This window comes from Anolis carolinensis, chromosome 1, assembly GCF_035594765.1.
Source record: "Anolis carolinensis isolate JA03-04 chromosome 1, rAnoCar3.1.pri, whole genome shotgun sequence".
Lineage (NCBI taxonomy): Eukaryota > Metazoa > Chordata > Lepidosauria > Squamata > Dactyloidae > Anolis > Anolis carolinensis.
This window is the reverse complement of record NC_085841.1, coordinates 177,869,479-177,889,857: the sequence shown is the minus strand read 5'-3', so window position 1 is coordinate 177,889,857 and position 20,379 is coordinate 177,869,479. Positions and strand designations below refer to the sequence as shown.

Sequence of the window (20,379 nt, the reverse complement as noted above, 5' to 3'; positions counted from 1 at the left end):
TTGAAGTGCAGAGTCTCCCCCCCCCCCCCCCAAAGGGGCCTTCCTCTCCAAAGTTCCCAAGGGAAAGGCTTCTAGCAAGAGTCTCCACGCTCAGGGACCTCAAAGAACTTGGGCTGGTTTATGATTGATGACTTGTCATTGCCATCCCTTTGAGAAATGCAGATGCTACCCAGCATTTCAACTAATTCCTATGGAAGTTGGAAGGAAATGCATGTCTCTATTTTTTTACTGTATGTATTGTATACAAGTCCAAAAATTTTAGTAAAAAATTGAAAAAAACAACAACCCTGAGTCAACCTATTCACAGATCAATGTAAGTGGTATACCTCAACTCTTATTAAAAAAAAGGGACCATCTCCAAGGAGAGTGGGGAAAGGCAAGAGCTTAATCGGTCCCAGAAAACCCTAAAAGAAGCACCAACCCCTATTTTCTTTCCACCGTTGCACTAACCCAGGCTTTAAAAAATCTCTGAAAATGGCAGCAGTGTGGTGGCTGATCCCCCAGTCAGTGCTAGCACTTGGCCTCTCTGAGGAATGTCCCTTGGCTTATCCAGGAGGCATATCAAAGTCCATAATTCCGACTCCCAAACCTGCCCTCATCTTACACAGAAGGTCAGCTTATACATGAGCGTGTAAAGCAACTTTATGGATCCCCACAGGCTATAAAATAAGATGGGCACCTTGTGACTCTTCAGATGTTTCAAGGTATCAATCCCACCAGAACATCACCAAAGGTTGTACATGAACTGAAATTGTACAAATGTCTAGACCAGTGGTTCTCAACCTGTGGGTCCCCAGATGTTTTGGCCTTCAACTCCCAGAAATCCTAACACTTGGTAAACTGGCTGGGATTTCTGGGAGTTGTAGGCCAAAACACCTGGGGACCCACAGGTAGAGAACCACTGCTCTAAACTAACATTACAAACATAACATTTTTGTGAGAAAATGGAGGAAAACAAAATCTACACAGTTAGGTTCTACATACATTGAAATAAAAGCAGACCTTCCATATTATTCTTACAGAAATCAGTGTAATGAATTATCTTAGGTACCTCTTGACTCCTGTCTCTCTGTAGGGTATCGACTGGAGAGCAGCCAACCATTGCATGTTTGTCTTCTGAAGAAGCTGTAAATGTGAGAGATCCTGATCAGCATAGACCATGAAAACTTTAGTACCTTTCTTGCAGCCTTTATAAAGAAGACTTAGGGTGCATCAACACTGGCCTTTCAGGTGGGCATCCACACAGTATTTCTGACTGAACCTGGGGAAAGCAGTTTAATATGGTTGCGTCTCAAGTTAAAAACACACAGGGAAGTCCAAATCCTGCAGCAAAATTCGGGCTTTCACTTGTGTTCAGGCAGTGCAGACATCCACCCTCAATTCCTATACGGAACTGGGGAGTGAGGGTCTTGACAGCTACTCTGTGCTCCTTGGGCTCTGGCAGCCTGGAGATGTGGGGTGGTTTCCCCTTTCAACCCTCTCCCACCCCTATATTCCTGTCAAAAGGGAGAAACAATGGACATGTCTGACAAGATGCAGCTGTTCTTCTTGGTGCCTCACTGTGTGACTAGGAAGGGGCTCACTCCTCCCAACCTTTACATGGCAAGGGATCCGGAAAAAGGACAGCAGGTATTCAGGTATATCCTTAATTTATTTAATGGGGGGGGGGGGAGAGAGAGAATGAACCAGGCTCGGAAGGGCTGGGTTGTGGGGACATAGTTCACCCAATGCAGTTCACAAATCTCCTGTTGGGCTACAATGCAGCATTAGGCATGTGCGAGCCATGAAAAAAAGTCTGCAGCCTCGCCTTCAGCCGCCACAGCTGTCGGCAACACACTCAGCTGCCACTCTGCTGGGAAAACAGTCCTTTACAAGGACTTGGCCGTAAACATCCCAGCCACGGAGACCTCACGGGATGGGCAAAGCAAGGCGTGCTGCCACTCCACAATGTCAGGAATATCACGAAGAGAAGGGCTGGGAAGGAGTGCTTCACGGGTGCCGTGTCTCCTGTTTCAACCGGGAGTGTGGAGGCCAGGTCTTGGTCATTTGTGGCCCCAGGGCATGCTGGAAGGGAAGAAGATGCACGAATGGAGCGGATGCGGTCCTGGAGGTGGCTCCACGAGATGAGGACCAGGCATTTTTGGGTCGGAGGGACTTCTATCGGGCCAATGTGCTGCCGCAGGCATCCGGGAAGGGCAGCCTCTGTGTAGAGTTCATAGTGTGAACCCCTGGGTGCAATGCTGACACGTTACCGCCAGCCAAAAAGGCATCCCGCCCCACCCCAGGAGTGAATCTTCCCCAAGTGGAAGGATCCCAGGGCCAGGAGTTCCCTCTGTCTGGCCCACGGTGCAACTCCACCATGTTACCGCCAGCCAAAAAGGCATCCTACCCCACCCTTGGAGGGAATCTTCCCCAAGTGGAAGGATACTGCTGCTTCACCCAAACCAAAACCAAACCAAACCACACAAGCAGCAACCCTAGAGGAAGGACCAGCTAACTGAAGGCTGCACTAAAGGAACAGCTCACTGAAGGCCACACTGCTCTACAGCCATACTGTCTGCACCGCAGTGCAACTCCGCCATGTTACCACCAGCCAAAAAGGCATCCTCCCCCACCCCCGGAGGGAATCTTCACCAAGCGGCAGGATTGCAGGGCCGGGGGGTTCCCTCTGCCAGCCACAGTTGGCCGGCCCACACCCTCGGAAGACCTGGGTAAGCCAACAACTAACTTTAGGAAGGACCAGCTGCCTGAAGATTACACTTCTGTATGTGTCTGGTCCACGGTGCAACACCGACATGTTACTGCCAACCAAAAAGGCATCCCAATCCACTCCAGGAGGGAATCTTCCCCAAGCAGAAGGAGAAAAGATGAGGTAGTTGTGTGTAGTCGTTGACACATATTTGCAATCGACGTAGCCAAGAGTTATAAGATCCCACAATAATTATCTGAATATGGTCTGCATATGAACAAGATTTGTTGGTTGTGGGGAAAGGGCATGGACACCACCCTACTCTTCCGCAAGGACCAGATTACTTCTCCCTCACACAAACCAAACCAACCAAACCAGCAACCCTTCAGCAAGGACCAGATAACTCCAGTCTGCAGTAATACACATCCGTCCTAAACAATTCCATCTGAGCCGTGGGTGGCAGTATTTTTCTTCAACATTTTCCCCAAAAATGCAGGGGCTTGGTTTTCCCAGTACAACTCTACTACTAAATTTCATGTGTAATCTGGTTTGTGGGCCATCTGCTCCCTTTAGAGGATAGTTGTTGCTCAAGGCCAGGGCAGTCAAAGCAGCAGAGACGACCAGTGTTCTCACTACAGTGCTGTAGAACTTCATGTGATTGGTTGCTGCTGGTGTTAAGGGCAAATCCTAACCCTTCGGCAAGGACAAGACTTCTCAGTACTAGAACCCTGTCCACAGTGCTATATAATTTTACTTGAGCCGTGGTTGGCTGTTTCTTGACCATTTTGACAAAGGATGTGGGAAATCTTTGGCCCCAGCAATTCAAACAGGCATTCCGTACATACTACCAATATAGTGTAGTTAAGTAGGTGCAATCTGGCTTGTGGGACACCTGCTGCCTTCTGAGGATTAGAAAGTGGGCCTGTTATCCCTGAGGGAACCCCAAACAGCAACCCACCAGCTAACCCTTCCACAAGGACATGAGTCTCCTGCGCCACCCAATATATTACTATTTTCCTGCTTCTTTGACCTTATGGAGAATAACCAGTCCCTGGGTTTCTCTCCGGCCTTAAAGGAGAAATACCTCATTTCCAAGACACTTGGAATGTGAGTTGAATTATCTATTATATTTTATCCTTTATTTTTGTTCAATATGTGTTATAATTTCATTATTACTATGTGCAATCTGGCTTGTGCAATCAAAGCAAACCATTACCAAACTGAACCGAACCAAATCCAAACACAAACCTAAAGCAAAATAGCAACCCGCCAGCAAACCCTTCAGCAGGGAACAGATTAACTCCAGGCTGCACTACTACACAGTGCACAACCATCCTGTACAATTCCATCTTAGGCATAGTGGCAGGATGTTTCTTCTCTATTTCCCCCTTAGATGCGGGTGCTTTGTTTTGCCTACAATTCCATAGGATTTGCCTTCACAGGATTTGATAGTTTTTGCCAGGGACAGGACGTCATGTTGTCCCCGAGGGCTGAGGCAGCCCCAAATCAGCAACCCAACAGTTACCCCTTCTGCAAGGACGAGATGTACTCCTGACCCAGTTCAGCATCAGCATCAGACACATGGCTTTAGAACCCTCTTACACAATTTTATGTGAGCCGTGGCTATTTCTTCACCCACCGACTTCCCTGTAGAGTTGATATGCATAGGAAACACTGATGACAGACAATCTGCCTTGAAAAAGTTGGGAGAAGACATGGTCTGGTCTGCCTTGCTAAATTGGAGAACAGACCCATCTGCCTTGGAAACAAACATAACAGAAAGAAAGAGCTGCAGAGAGAAATTGATGTCTCTCGATCTAGGAGATGTTGCTGTTGAAATCCATCTCAGGAAAATTCAGAACTGGGAGGTTGGCCTTCAGGAAGACCAGTTTCTTGACCGAAAGGGGATCCAGCAAGCTACGATGAGGGGTGACAACATCTCCCACAATGCTGAAGACCCTTTCGCTCTGCATGTTGGTGGGAGGGCAGCTGAGAAACTTGCGGGCGATGTTCGATAGATCTGGCCACACATGATCCCGGAAAGTCCAGTAGGCTAATGGATCGCAGGAGATAGGCTCCGGTGGCTCCTCGAAGTAACAGTAGACCGAACACTCAGCCAAGTCGATCTTGCGTACTTTGGCTGACAGAGACGTTCCCGACTGTGCCAGTATGGCCACCATCTCCTCAAAGAAAGCGTCCCCTTGGTGGTGGTGCTGCTGCTGTTGAGCCCGCCACAACCTTTCGGCCGGCACCTCTGGGCTGTCGGATTCAGCACTGCCGCTTGTGCTGGGGGTGATGGGCATCTGTGGCGGTGTGGTGACAGGGGCCATATTCCCCACCCGGGTGGCATTCGCCTCCCTCACCAGGGTTACAAGCTGTGCCTTCCATGCTGGAAAGTCTTTGGGACAGACAGTGTCCTATAGCCATGGATTACACATGGCTGCCAGCTACAAGCAAACACACAAACTGGGAAAGGGACCCAGGCAGTGAATGTAATGTGGCAGAACACTCCAGGTGTGGAGTGGCCCACCTGTTGACTGACTGGGTTACTGGGAGCGATGGATGGGTCTTGTGGTACTGCACAACCCCATGCGAGTAAACACACACAAACTGGGAAAGGGACCCAGACAGAGAATGTAACGTGGCAGAACACTTCAGGCGTGGAGTGGCCAACCTGTTGACTGACTGGGTTACTGGGAATGATGGATGGGTCTTGTAGTGCACAACCCCACACAAGCAAACACACAAACTGGGAAAGGGACCCAGACAGAGAATGTAATGTGGCAGAACACTCCAGGCATGGAGTGGCCCACCTGTTGACTGACTGGGATAGATGGATGGGTCTTGTAGTACTGCACGCAAGCAAACACACAAACTGGGAATGGGACTTGAATTTGAACCCAGGCAGATAATATAACTTGGCAGAATACACTCCTGATGTTAGAGTGGCCCTGGCCCACCTGTTGACTGACTGGGTTACTGGGAGTAGAGCGGTGGGTCTTGTAGTAAGCACAACCCCACGCAAGCAAACACACACAAACTGGGAAAGGGACTTCAATTTGTACCCAGGCAGCGAATGTAACTAACTTGGCAGACTCTTAGTTTGAGAGTAACCCACACCTACCCACCCAGTACCCAAACACACACAAAACGAGGAGTGCTCCCCCCCCCGGCCCCCGCTATTGAATTAAAAAAATGCATCACACTCAAGTTTCTCCCTCCTGGTCCCAAAAAACTTTTCTTTAGTTAACTTCTCCCAATTATTTATATGTAAAAATTTAAAAGAAATATCAAAGGACCCCCTTTCCCTTTCCCCTTCCACCCCCTTTTCTTCAATGGCTGGGCTGCCCGCTGGACCCAAAGGCCAGGCAGGCAAGCACAGTCAGGGAGCAATGGCGCTGCAAGGGGCTCCAAATGTTGCAGGAGAAAAATAGCCACCTGCCGCACAGGCCCAATCTCCCTCTCTGATTTTCCTGGCGGGAATGAGGCTTGTGGTGCAGCACAGGCGCTTTTCTAGGAGGGATGTACGGAGGGACGTACGACGTACAAACCCCTCCGCTTACATTAACGTGCACTGCGATTGGTCAGGGAGGCAAACCCAAGCTAGGCTGCGCTCCACTCCCAAACAAGTTTGGTTGCATTAAAAAAATGGCTTCATTTCCGATCAAACTACGAAGCCATTAAAAACATTTGTCTATAACGCTTCGAAATCATGGTTGGATACGACACGATAACCCGCATCGGAACCACGTTCACAATTAGGAATAGATACGATTTTATTCCGATTTACGAGAATTCCGAGATTTTTGCTTATGCCTACTACCCATCAAGAAGCATAATGTGCATATATGAAAATTGAAAGAAAAAAACACCTACTAAATATTGCTTCTACTTAGGGATATACGTTATATAGGTTGGGAGTAGATTATTGATGCAGAAGTGAAGGCTGCATGCAATGACCACAATTCCAAGATTATTCCAGATTCCTTCTCTTGTAATTGCCCGAGTCCTTGGGCCAGAAGGTTAAAGCGTTCAGTTTGACTATGATATTAGTTTTCCAATTCTTTCATTTTCTCTTCCTGTTATTGTCTGGATTTGCTGGATTGGTCAGATATCTTATTTCTTCTGCGACATTAATAGGCTTTATTCATCTTCAGATACTAACTGTTGCTGTCTTTCCATTGTCTCTTTCAAATTGCTAAATCTTTGTTTAAAATTTTCCACATTTTGAGGGACATTTTCTTGAGGGTTTTGGCTCTTTCTTTTAGCCTCTTGGCAATGCCTGGCAGCCAAGTCTTCCTCCTCTTCAGCTGCTTTCTGTTGTTCTGGGACAAGAGACACACATCATCAGGGTTGTTGTTTTCTTCCTCACTGCTAGCACCTTCATATGGGCAACCTATTTCACGGTAGCAATGATAAGAAATGTCACTCGCCTCTAAAGGAAGAAAACTTTTTAGATCATTTCCCAAAACTACTATCAGATTGGAAGGTATCATCCCTCTCCAGCCATCCCTCGACTCACCTTCATAGAAACCGTCTTCATCCGTTTCTCCACAGATATAAACATGTTCTCCGGCTGTAAGTGGAAGCTCTCTCTCAGGATTTTTATTACGGCTATCAAAAGGATCGTAACTGCATGGTGCTAGAGAGACATGAAGTTTGGGAAGATCTGGATTTTCTAACTCAGGATTGAGAGAAATGTTATTGGTTTCCGGTTCTTGTGTTTCATCTGTTGTATCTTCATTTGGATTAGGAAAAGACTGATCGATTTTCTGTATGGAATCGGCCTCAGATACGTTTGCTATTGTTAGCAAAACAGTACAATCAATTTTCTGGGCCAATTCATTCTTTTGATGGAGATAGTTATTTTCTTCAGTAATCCTGACATTTTCCTTTAAAACTTCTTTGAAGTGTGCTTCCAAATTATCACACTTCTTTTGCTTTTCCTTTGTTGTTCAAGTGTTTCACACTTTTTGCTTTTTTCAGAAAGCATCTCTTCTAATGTATGTATTGGGTTTTTAAGATTGAGGCTGGATTCCTGGAGTTTTGTGGCTTTTTCCTCCAGCCTTTTGGCAGTGCTCTTCAGCTTGACATTCATCCTCTCTTGCTGCTTCCCTTTTTCTGGAAAGCTGCCCTTCCTCACTAAGCTGTTTTCTATGTTCTGACAAATGCATTTTTGCTCCAGATCCACCTCCTCACCCTCCTCTTGCTTGACCCCATTATTCATGGACATATTCTCTTCCAAATTATTAAACAGCACTTGCTGTTCCAGTTCCTGGGAGCAACGGCTCTTGCTTCATGCGCCGCAGTCCCATCCTTGCTTTTGGGGAGATTTCCAGACTGCGATGAGGCTGCTCAGCTAGTCAGGCCCAGTGTTGGCAACCTTGCCTGTTTAAAATTTAATTCTGTTTAAAATTTTGTCATAAAAATAATAAATAAATAAATAAATAAATAAATAAATAAATACATTTTTATTTGTATCCTGCTTTTCTCCCTAAACGGGACCCAAAGCAGATCACAACATTATGTAAAAACAATACAAGACAACATACATATGTAAAACAAAAGCCTATGAAAACAATTTAGAATAGAAATAAATAAAAATAAGTAAACATATTTTAAAACATTTAAATATTTGGGGATTGATTCAAAAAAATTGCATTAGATAGAGCGCATCACCTCGAGTTTCTTACCACTTCATCACATTTACTAAATTCCACTGAGTCCTACACTTCAAATGTGGTCACCCACTATGTTCATGACATTAGGTTGGGCTCAAGTGAAGGGTACAACATTCTTTCCGTGCCTAAAGCCTTGGGAACAGCTGTCTTTTCATACATTTCCAGAGCTGTTTGGAAGTGGATTTTTGGGGAATGATCCAGGTGTAGATGGGCAAAATGGCCAATTCTATCATGTGATAGCATTTGTTGTTAAAATGATATACTTACTTATCCAATTTGTGGAAATGCTCCTCTGAGGAAAAGGGGGGGGGGGGAGAGGAGGGGGTTGGCCTCTGGTTAGCCTCCCCATTCTACCTTCTTGACCACGGATAGACTATGGATGATGGGATTTGCATTTCTTTCACCTACTTTGGATCCGAGTTCAACAGAATACTGCGACCCCTACAAAAGACGGACCTGGACTAAAGTTGGAAAAGAGAAGCCCCATGATCAACTGAACATAATGCAGAGGTTTGAAGGAATTTTACCTTGATTTTGGGGAGGTGTAGTGCAAAAGCTGGGTTGCAGTTCAACATCAAGAAAACCAAGATTATGGCAACCAGACTGATTGATAACTGGCAAATAGAGGGAGAAAACATGGAGGAAGTGAGACAACAGGAAATGAGAGAAATCTACCCCTTAGAAGGGAAATTCAGTCCTGGAAGAGTTATCATAGGGAAAAGATGTCTTTACTGACGCTTTCTCACCAACCCTTGTTTTCAATTTTTTCAAAATCCAAGGAACAGAAAGTGAGGTGGAACCTTCTGAACAGAGGCACAAGCAGCAAAGCGGCCACCACCATGGTATTAACCCTTCCCTATACTGTCCACAGCAAAAAAAAAAAAAAAAACATTTGGCTGGAGTCACACTTTTAAAATGTGCCTGTTCTTACCCAGTAATAAAATAATAAATAAATAAATAAATAGCCCCGGCTTGCTGTTGACCTAGCAGCCCCGAAAGACAGTTGCATCTGTCAAGTAGGGAAAATTTAGGTACGCTTTATGCGGGAGGCTAATTTAACTAATCTACAACACCAGGGGTCCCCAAACTTTTTAAACAGGGGGCCAGTTCACGGTCCCTCAGACTGTTGGAGGGCCGGACTATAGTTTTTAAAAAAACTATGAACAAATTCCCATGCATACTGCACATATTTTATTTTGAAGTAAAAAAACAAAACGGGAACAAATAAAGCCTCAATGTAATAATAATAATAATAATAATAATAATAATAATAATAACCATTGATCATATCCTCAGTTGCTGTAAGAAAATCGCACAGACAGACTACAAACAGAGACACAACTATGTGGCCCAAAAGATTCATTGGAACTTATGCCTCAAGTACCACCTCCCTGGAGTAAAGAACTGGTGGGATCACAAACCTGCAAAAGTATTGGAAAATGAGCACGCAAAGATACTGTGGGACTTCCGAATCCAGACTGAAAGTTCTGGAACACAACACACCAGACATCACAGTTGTGGAGAAGAAAAAGGTTTGGATCATTGATGTTGCCATCCCAGGTGACAGCCGCATTGACGAAAAACAACAGGAAAAACTCAGCCGCTATCAGGACCTCAAGATTGAACTTCAAAGACTCTGGCAGAAACCAGTGCAGGTGGTCCCGGTGGGGATGGCAATAATAATAATTAAAATACTATTATAAACAAAGTTTTGGAAGGTGCTCACCAGGCGAGGGAGGAGGAGGAGGGAGCCGCCACCATGGGGGGGCGGATAAATGGCTTCCATGGGCCACATGTGGCCCCCGGGCCTTAGTTTGGGGACCCCTGTACAACACCATAAAACTGCTCACGAGGAAAAGAATGAGGAAGAACAGCCACCAATGGACGGTGAAGCAACAGCTCCCCCTTTGGCCGGAATCGTGAAGCTGGAAAGATGTTAAAAAATGCCTCTGTGTCTGTCTAAAACTGAATGTTGTTTGTCTGTTGGCATTGAATGTGTGCCATATATGTGTTCGTTGTAATCCGCCCTGAGTCCCCTTTGGGGTGAGAAGGGCGGAATATAAATACTGTAAATAAATAAATAAACCAGTACAAGAAAGCCACACTACAAGCTAGAGCTGACAGCTGGCACAACAAAACACTGCATGGAAAGTTCCTTGACAAAATTGAAGGAAAAGCTGATAAGGAGAAGACCTGGCTATGGCTCACGAATGGGACCCTGAAGAAGGAGACAGAAGGCCTGATCCTTGCAGCCCAGGAGCAAGCCATCAGAACAAATGCAATTAAGGCCAAGATCAAAAAATCAGCTGATGACCCAAAATGCAGACTGTGCAAGGAAACCGACAAAACCATTGATCATATCCTCAGCTGCTGTAAGAAAATTGCACAGACAGACTACAAACAGAGGCACAACTATGTGGCCCAAATGATTCATTGGAACTTATGCCTCAAGTACCACCTGCCAGCAGCAAAGAACTGGTGGGATCACAAACCTGCAAAAGTATTGGAAAATGAGCACGCAAAAATACTGTGGGACTTCCGAATCCAGACTGAAAAAGTTCTGGAACACAACACACCAGACATCACAGTTGTGGAAAAGAAAAAGGAAAAACTCAGCCGCTATCAGGACCTCAAGATTGAACTTCAAAGACTCTGGCAGAAACCGGTGCAGGTGGTGATGGGCACATTGGGTGCCGTGCCAAAAGATCTCAGCCGGCATTTGGAAACAATAGACATTGACAAAATTACCATCTGCCAACTGCAAAAGGCCACCCTGCTGGGATCTGCGCGCATCATCCGAAAATACATCACACAGTCCTAGACACTTGGGAAGTGTTCGACTTGTGATTTTGTGATATGAAATCCAGCATATCTATCTTGTTTGCTGTGCCATAATATAATAATAATAATAATAATAATAATAATAATAATAATAATAATAATAATAACCTTTATATCCCAACCCGTCTCCAAAAGGACTCGGGGTGGCTGAGAACAAAATTAAAAAATAACACATACATAAACAAAAGCAAAAAGACAGGACATAATATATAACCAACAATCATAAGCAGGTGAAAATTAACAAAACAGTAGCACAATAAATACACAGTTTAAAAATGAGTACTGTGTTTAAAAACACCGAAAAACCTAGAAGCAATTCAACTTAAGAACAAACCTACAGAACCGACCTTGTTTGTAAGCTGGAGACGGCCTGTACATAAACGATATATGATGCAAAAACCTTTGATCCCACGTGGTCGGTGCTCTGTCCCCTGCGATGTTGGCCCTCCACAGCTGCAGCCGCTGGCCGAGGTGTTGAGAGGGGCTGCCGTTCCCTTCTTTCTTCCTCTGAGCCTGAGAGAGCTTGACTTGCCTAGCACTTCACAGTCCCACCAGAACGGTTCAGAGAGGCCTCCATCCTGAGGTTGAGAGAATGGGACGCCCAACCACAAAGGACATAATCAGACTTCATATTAAAGTCCTCAGTTTTTTTTATTTCGGAGACTGAAACGTTTGGTACATTTGGGATAAACATTTGAAAGGCCAAAGGAGGCCTACACATTCATACAAATTGTAAAGGCCAAGGCAGGCCGAAACCATGAGGCAGCCCCTTTGGGGGAGACAGAGGCCTTTCTCCTGTGCCAGGCACACGCAGCGTCACACGCACAGCGCCCCAGAGGGACTGGAGGTCGCATGGCCGGCAACTGCGCTGTGTCTCGGCCCCCTTTCGGCCTCCGCCCGGATCACAGAACAGGACCCTCACTTACAGCCACTTTATCCCACTCACTAAACTCCACGGAGTGCTCCTCTAAATATCCAGGAAGCCACTGTTCCCATCACATTCGTTTGGTTTCAAGTGTCGGACGGAGCATTCTTTGTGTATTTTGAACACAGGGGGCAGCATCCCATTTCCAGATGTTTCAGGAGATGGCGGGGAAGGGGATTTTTGGTATTGATCTGGATGTCTGGCCAGTTTTCTAATGCGATGGCATTTGCTGTTCCCAGGTTTACAAGGAAACGTTTCTCCAATTTCTGGGAGGGGAGATTGTGAGAGGAGCCAAAAATACCATTCTTAAGGAAAGTGGTACCTCTTGCTCACCGAGTGTTTACTTTGCCAGAAGAATTCCTTTTTAAAAGATAGGCTTTCCGGGTCCTTCCCATCCCTTCCCTTCCCTTCCTTTGGTGATATGCTTGTGTCTTGTATTGCATGGGAAAGCCCGGAGAAAAGGATGGTTATGATTATACCATATCTCCATTCTGTGAAGTCCTGGGAGTTATAGTTTCCCAAGGTCCATACCCTTCTCTTGGTGCATTTACACTATGGAATGAATGTCGGACACCCCACTTTAAATGCCATGGCTCCATGCAATGGAGTCCTCCTGGGAGTTATAGTACCCTAAGGTCCACACCCTTCTGCATGGGGCAGACAAGACAGAGAAAGAGAAAGAGAGAGAGAGGGAGAGAATCACCACTATCCCTCCCTCCCTCCCTCCCTCCCTTCTTCCTTCCTTCTTTCCTTCCAGAAATGAAGACAGGGAACATCTGGCATTTCAAAGAGAGGAGGATTTGTCCCCCCAAAGAACAAGGAGGGGAGGGATGGTGGGATGGCAAATCTACGGAAAGAGTGCTGAGAACCACAGAGTAACACTGAGACATTTAACAGTACGATGAAGGTAAGGAAATCATCCGTTATTATATCACTCTCTCCTTGCCATGTATGATGTCATGGGCTCTAGGTGGGAACGTGTGCTCTTTCATGCCTGTGATTGCTTGGTCAGGAGGCCAGGTGGGGAGAGAATGGAATGCTGGGAGGGTGACTGACAGCCCATCGGAGGGAGAGGAAGTCAGTTGGTGGTCGACAGTTGGTCAAGTGCAGCCGCCATGACGGAGCAGGGACACGGAGGAAGGGGGCAGCAAACGAAGGCAGGATGACGGCCGAGGGCTGTAGTGCCATATCATGTCAGCCTCCTTTCCTACTCGAATGGCAGCGCCTGTAAAACTGGAGGCCCCTTTCAAAATGACATTCAAGTGGGATGGCTGCCTTGCCTTCACGCTTGAAGGACCATCGGAGGACTGCCACCATCAAACACGCCAATACAGTGGGAGAAGCTTTGGAAATAAGTCCAACACATGAGGATTCCAGAATGATTCAAGAATGAAAATACAAGCTGCAAGACAAGGTAATATTGATGTTCACATCTTTGGGATGGAGGAAGAGGAAAACCTGGAACGACCCCTGAGAAGCCCTTGTGGCCTGGTGCAGCGAAATACGTCTGCACATCTCAATATCACAGGACGACATTGGGACAAAAGGAGCTGCAAAGCCATTTAGCTCCTCAACTACCAAGAGCTCTCTAAAAGACTGAATTGTCAGATTTTCAAGATTGACAAAGAAAATACAAATCTGCCGCTCTGGCTAAAAATCAAAACCTGACTCACAGGGATGGAAGCATCTGAGATCTACCAGGACTTGGTGGCTGACCCATTGAAGAAGAAAATGGAGTGGAAACCAAGGACAAGAGTATGTGGAGAAGCAGGATCTGGATACAGGTGGAGGTTTCCCTTGAAGATTGTGAGACAGAGCAGAATGCGCTGCCCTTGGAGCCCAGATGGGAGTGAAGATTTCTGATTGAGGGGAAAAAGGAAAGTGCAGGAGGTTGCTGCTGTTTCCTGCAGGTTGGAGGAGGAATTGCTAATGGACAAGGCCACAGAAAAGAAGAGAAGGCTCAATCTTGAAGAAATGCAACTCCATCAATCAACTATCAATAAAGCAAGGTCTAAAAATTAATGAGGAATTTCTTGCTTGTGAAAACAAAGGGGTTTAAGGCATTTTTCTGTATTTTCCCTTTCTTTCCTTTTTCTTCTTTCTTATCTTTCTTTCTTACAGTTACAATGCATATCATGTAAAGTAGCTATTTAGGTTACCTAGGATTCTTTTAGTAATACTATAGTAATATACTGTATTTATTCAAGTCCAATGAGCACATTTATTGTCTAAATATCGTCAGCTAAAGTAGAGTGCGCATTAGACTTGAGGAGGACCAGAGAAGCCAGGAGCCTTTCCTGGGCCACCCCTGCCTTCCTCCATCTGCAGGCTCCAAATCGGAGCCCAGGCTCCTGTTGGCACTCAAGCCTTAGCAGCCAGCTGGGGAGAATGGGCTCCGAGTGCTCCTCTCCCACTGGCACCGCCAGAGGGAAATAAGAGAGAGCGCCCACGGGCTTCCTTCCCTTCCCTTGCTTACTCACAAAGAGCCAGTGATGACAGATCTACCCTCGTCCCCCGCCTTCACCGACCTGCTGGCTTTGGCTGCCTCCTCCTCCTCCTTGTAATCCAGGTTGCCAGAAGGGTTTCCTTCCTTGTCTCCAAAGCAGGCAAGGAACGAGGGATCCAACTCTGCCATTCAAGCCTCCTTCCTTTGCATGGCATTGGATCCTTCCTTCACTGCAGTCCCAGGCTGGGCTGGGTTGTAAAAGAGGCGACTGCAAATGAGGACTTGATACCACCCTCCTCAAAAGCAGGTAAGGAAGGAAGGATCCATCGCTGCCTCTCACATCCTCACCCCCTTTGCCCAACCTTGGACTCTTCCTTCCTTAGCAGCTCTTGAGGAGAATGTGGCCAGAGACGCTTGCAGTCTCCTCCTTGCAATCGTCCCCCCTCCCGTCTGGGCCTTCAAGGAAGGAAGCATCCCACCTCTGGCAAAAAGAGCGGGCGGGAATGGCAGTCTGGCATCCTTCATTTCTTGCCTGGGCTTCAGGCTGCTTCTAATGTCAGAACCCAATTTCCAGGCCCGGGCGGCAGCGAGTTCAGTCGCAAGGGGAAGACTGATAACAACTCTCAAAGTGACATTCTTGTGAAAACAACCTATTTCTCTAGTGCTGCATTTCTCCATGTCTCTCTTTCACTCATTGCCAATTTCTGAACTTCGTCCCAAGTTGATGGTTCATGGGTCGCTCTTGCATTAGTAAAAGAAGTCAAATGTTAATTCATCTCCTGGCTTCCACCATGTCATCTGTTCTTTGGTCACTGGGAGGTGCCGTTCCCGCATCTCCTTCTGAAATCTTAGGTACAATGAATTGAGTAGGAGGGTTTTCAAGTCTGGCTACCAACTGGATAGAAAATTCACTTGATTAAATCTCTTATCCCAGTAGTTCGCTTTTCCTAGAGTAACTCTTCCCGAGTGTGGGCTTAGAATTCGGGATCCTTTCTTAACGCTTTTAGCTGACAAAGTGTTATTCTTCTTTATCGCAGCAAGTTTGCCAATCCATGCCACTGTAGAATTGAGTAGCTTCAAACCAAGATCTTTAATTCACATGACCGAGTCTTTGGTACCACAAACTTAAACAAACATCATATTCACAATTCTTTGCAATGCCAGTAAATCTAGCGATACATCTTGCCTCCAATGCTGCCTTTCCTGCTCCCTGCTTTTTCCAAGCATTGGACTCTTCCTTTCTTACCTGCTCTTCAGGAGGCTGTACTACAAAAGTCCATTTGCACTTACATTCTCCTGCTTTACAACCCAGAACACTCACACCCTCCCCCATCCACCCCACCTCACCCCACACAGGCTACAGGGAAGGAAGAATCCAATGTCAGGCAAAGGGAGGGGACTTGAATGGCAGTGTTGGATCCCTGCTCTTGAGGCAAAGAAGGAAGCCCCCTTTAATGCCTGGTTTGCAAGAAGGAGGAGGCAGCCAAATCCAGCAATTCAGAGAAGGTGATGGCCGGGGATAGCTCTGTCATCACTGGCCCCTCTTGAGGAACCAAGGGAAGGGATGGAAGAACTTGGGTGCTCTCCCTCCTTTTGGCTGGGACCATGGCAGAGGAGCGCTCTGAGTCCATTGTTCCAGACTGGATCTTGAACCCCGAGTGCCTTGTCTCTGTTTGAGACAAAAAAGGAGGGGAGGAAGGGAGGAGTCTGCTGAAGCCAAGGGGAGTGGGCCTCTCTGCAGGGGGCAGGAGGGCAGCTGGGCCTCAGGGAACATCCAGGCCTCTGTGTTGGAAGAGGCAGAGTTAGTGCCGAGCATGCCATCTCCAGGTGGTGGTTGCTTCATGGGATGCTGCTCCCAACTGGTTCGCTGGATCTCTTGGGCTCTTAGGCACAAAATGAAGAAGGGGAAGGAGAGGCTTCGGGGTTGTATTGCATGAAACTTCTTTCCTACCAGATGGGCAGTGTCTTTGAATCGACATTCAATTGGGATTGCCGTCTTTTCTTCACGCTTGAAGGAGTATTGCATTACTGCCACCTTCTTACATCCCAAAAAAGTGGGAGAAGCTTTGGAAATAAGTCCAAGAAATGAGGAAAAGCTCAATAATATACAGGAAGTGATTCAATAATGGAGAAAGTGATTCAAATCCTGTAATTTCTCTATTTTCCCTTTCTTTTTTTCTTTTTTGTTACCCTTTTTATTTCTGTTATAAGGTATAGAATGTAAAGTAATGGTTTTGGTTACATATGATTCTTTTAGTAATAACAAATGGGCATACTGTATTTACTTTAATCCAGCGCACTACGTGTTTGGTTAAATTTTATCACCCAAAATAAGGTGTGCATGAGACTCAAGGCAGACTGGAGAAACCAAGTGTAACCTTGAGAAACCGGGAGAAATCAGGCTTGGTTTGAATTCCTGGACTTTCACAGACTGCCCTCTCCTTTCCTCCTTTGACAGTCTCCAAATTGGAGCCCAGGCTCCTGTTAGCAGTCCAGGTTGACTAGCCAGCCAGGAAGAATAATCTACAAGCGCTCCTCTCCCACTAGCCCCGCCAAAGGGAGACAAGAGAGAGCTCCAACCTGCTTCCTTCCCTTTCCTTGCTTCCTCATGAAGAGCCAGTGATGACAGTCCTACCCTCGGCCCCCATCTTCAATGACCTGCTGGCTTCAACTGCCTCCTCCTCGCAATCCAGGCTGCAAAGGGAGCTTCCTTCCTTGGCTCAAAAGCAGGAAGGAATGATGGATCCAGCACTACCATTCAAGCCCCCTTCCTTTGCATGACATTGGATCCTTCCTTGCCTGCAGTCCCAGGTTGGGCTGGGTTGTAAAGGAGGAGACTGCATACAAATGGGGAACAGACAGCATCCTCCTCAGAAGCAGGTAAGGGAGGAAGGATCCAATGCTGCCTATCCCCCACCTCCATTTGCCCAGCATTGGACTCTTTCTTACTTAGCCGCTCTTGAGGAGGCTGTGCTCAGAGCTCTACTTGCCGCCCTCTCCTTGCAATCCACCCCCCTGCCATCTGGGCCTTCAAGGAATGAAGGATCCCACCTCAGACAAAGGGAACAGGCATAAATGGCAGTCTTCAATACTGCATTCCTTGCCTGGGCTTAAGGCTGCTTCTGCTGCTAGATCCACATTCCAGACCCAGGTGGCAGGGAGTTTGGTCGCAAGGAGAGACTGCTGACAACTGTTCAAGTGTCATTCTTGTGAAGACAGTCAATTTCTCCATTTTTCTTTTCCACTCATTGGCAGTTTCTGAAGGGCAGCGGGGGAAACGCATACAGCAGCTCGCCAGTTCACTGGAGCAGAACGCATCCCCGAGACAACCCAGGATCGCGTGTGGGCAGGGGCGCGCAGAAAACATGGGGCACTGAGTGTTCTCTGGGGGACGCAAAAAGGTCTATCACTGGCCAGCCCCATTGGCATGCCAAGAGGCGGAACTCCTTGATGTCCAACTGCCATTCGTGGCATGACAAAGTGGACCAACTGAGGGCGTTGGCGAGGACGTTCTCCTTCCCCGGAAGGTGGACCGCTTGAGGTGTTATACATTTACACACCAGTCCCAGACCAGGATTGAGAGGCACAATAGACACCTTACTTTTCACAACTATTGGTATTTCTATCATCTACATTTCATGGAAATGCATGAAAAACATTAAGGTAAGATTTATATGGGGGCTCTTGGTGGCACAGTGTGTTAAAGCGCTGAGCTGTTGAACTTGCGGACCAAAAGGTCCCAGGTTCAAATCCCAGGAGTGGAATGAGCACCCGCTGTTAGCCCCAGCTCCTGCCAACCTAGCAGTTCAAAACCATGCAAATGTGAGTAGATCAATAGGAACCGCTCAAGCGAGAAGTTAACGATGCTCCCTGCAGTCATGCTGGCCACATGACCTTGGAGGTGTCTATGGATAATGCCGGCTCCTTGGTTTAGAAATGGAGATGAGCACCAACCCCCAGAGTCGGTCATGACTGGACTTAACGTCAGGGGAAACCTTTACCCCTTAAGATTTATATGTATGCATTTTACAATGAACAGTATGGTCCACCCATTTGTCTCATGTATTTTATCTTATTTACATATTTTAATGAAAATGTATTTGCATTGTTCTCTACGCCTGCAAGAAGAACCTTACAAAAAGGTTACAGCACTTTTTACAGGTCTCCTCCCTGTATTTAACAGCAGACTGACACTTTGAGAAAATGTCACTTTAGTCTAGGCTTACTATCTATACATCAGGCTTCTGTTAAGAAACACAAAGATAGAGTAAAACCAAATGACCATTATGATAAACCTCTATTTTTTTTCTCCTTAAGTTAATACAATGATCTTGTTTTGTCATTTTTCCCAGCCCAGTCAGGCCATGACCAAGATACCAGCTGCTGCAGAAGTGAAAAATGAACGGATGCTGGAGCAGTTAGTGAAAAACACCCTTGAGATCAACGAAGGCATTAAGGAGATCCTATGGATGCAGAGGAAATTACTAAAAACTCAATTAACAACAGGAAGAAATATCTATAAAACGGAGGGCAAGGTTACAACCCCAATGCGTTCCTGCTATGATTCTGGCCAAAAAGAAGCCAGAAGAGGAGAAAGGGGAAAGGCAGGAAAGAAAAAGGAGAGGGGAGGAGGAAAGAAATACAGGAATATGAGAGTTAGTGAAAAGGTAGAAAGGGTTGGGGGGGGGGGGGGCTGGGGGAGGGAAAGTTGGGAGAGTTAGGGGGAAGGGAGGGTAGGGAAAAGGGATAGATAGGTGTAAAGTTAATTCAGATGTTTTAAATAAAAATTGGCCATGTTTCAATCCACACTGTTGTCTGGTCTTTTATTGCAGGGATGGGATGGCAAATGTGACACAATATAAATTAAAGCAATGCAATTGTATTGTACTAAAGTATTAAAAATACCGTATATACTCGAGTATAAGCAGAGGCAGTCCAACCATGAGGCGAATTAGGCAGTCGCCTGTAGCGCAAAACATACGAGGGTGCAGTTGAGATTGCTTTTTCTGTTGATTTGTTGTAAAACATGATGTTTTGGTGCTTAGTTTGTAAAATCGTAATGTAATTTGATGTTTAATAGTCTTTCCCTTAATCCCTCCTTATTATCCAACATTTTCGCTTATCCAAAGCTTTTATTTTTCAGTGATTGGTTTGGGGGGGGGGGGGCGCCAAAATTCTGTTCGCCTACACTTGAAAAATACCTAGGGCCGGCTCTGAGTATAAGCCGACCCGAATATAAGCCGAGGCACCTAATTTTACCACAAAAAAACTGGGAAAACATTGACTCCAGTATAAGCTGAGATACCAGTAAAATTACATTAATTAAGGCCTTAGTAGTTTAAATGTTTTTGAATCTTGACATCAAACTGTAATTTAAGATATGAGTGCCCAACTCTGATTAAATCATTATTTTCCTCTTCTTCAATGCAAATGTGCTTACGTATCCTTTTAATAGAGTGAAATAATAAATGTAATAATAATAAATGCAGTAAAATAATAAATGTAATAATAAATAGAGTAAAATAAATGTAAAAGTAACAACAATAATAGAGTAAAATAATAAATATAATAATTATTATTAATAGAGTAAAATAATAAATGTAACAATACCAATAATAATAGAGAAAAATAATATATATACTATATATACGTGAGTATAAACCGACCTGAATATAAGACCACCAGGACCCTCACCCGAATATAAGCCGAGGAAGGTTTTTTTTTCAGTCCTACAAAAGGGCTAAAAAAACTAGGCTTATACTCGAGTATATACAGTACATTTTAAAATGACAGCTAA

At 45.7% G+C, this 20,379-nt stretch overlaps 1 long non-coding RNA gene across 1 annotated transcript; it reads left to right on the top strand.

Annotated features, from left to right (window-relative positions):
• The first annotated feature begins 1,098 nt into the window (after window positions 1-1,098).
• Window positions 1,099-19,250, top strand: LOC134293256 (uncharacterized). Its single transcript, XR_010000278.1, has 3 exons — window positions 1,099-1,230; window positions 12,894-13,043; window positions 18,935-19,250. It is a non-coding gene; the product is annotated as an uncharacterized LOC134293256 (long non-coding RNA).
• The last annotated feature ends 1,129 nt before the right edge of the window (window positions 19,251-20,379 follow it).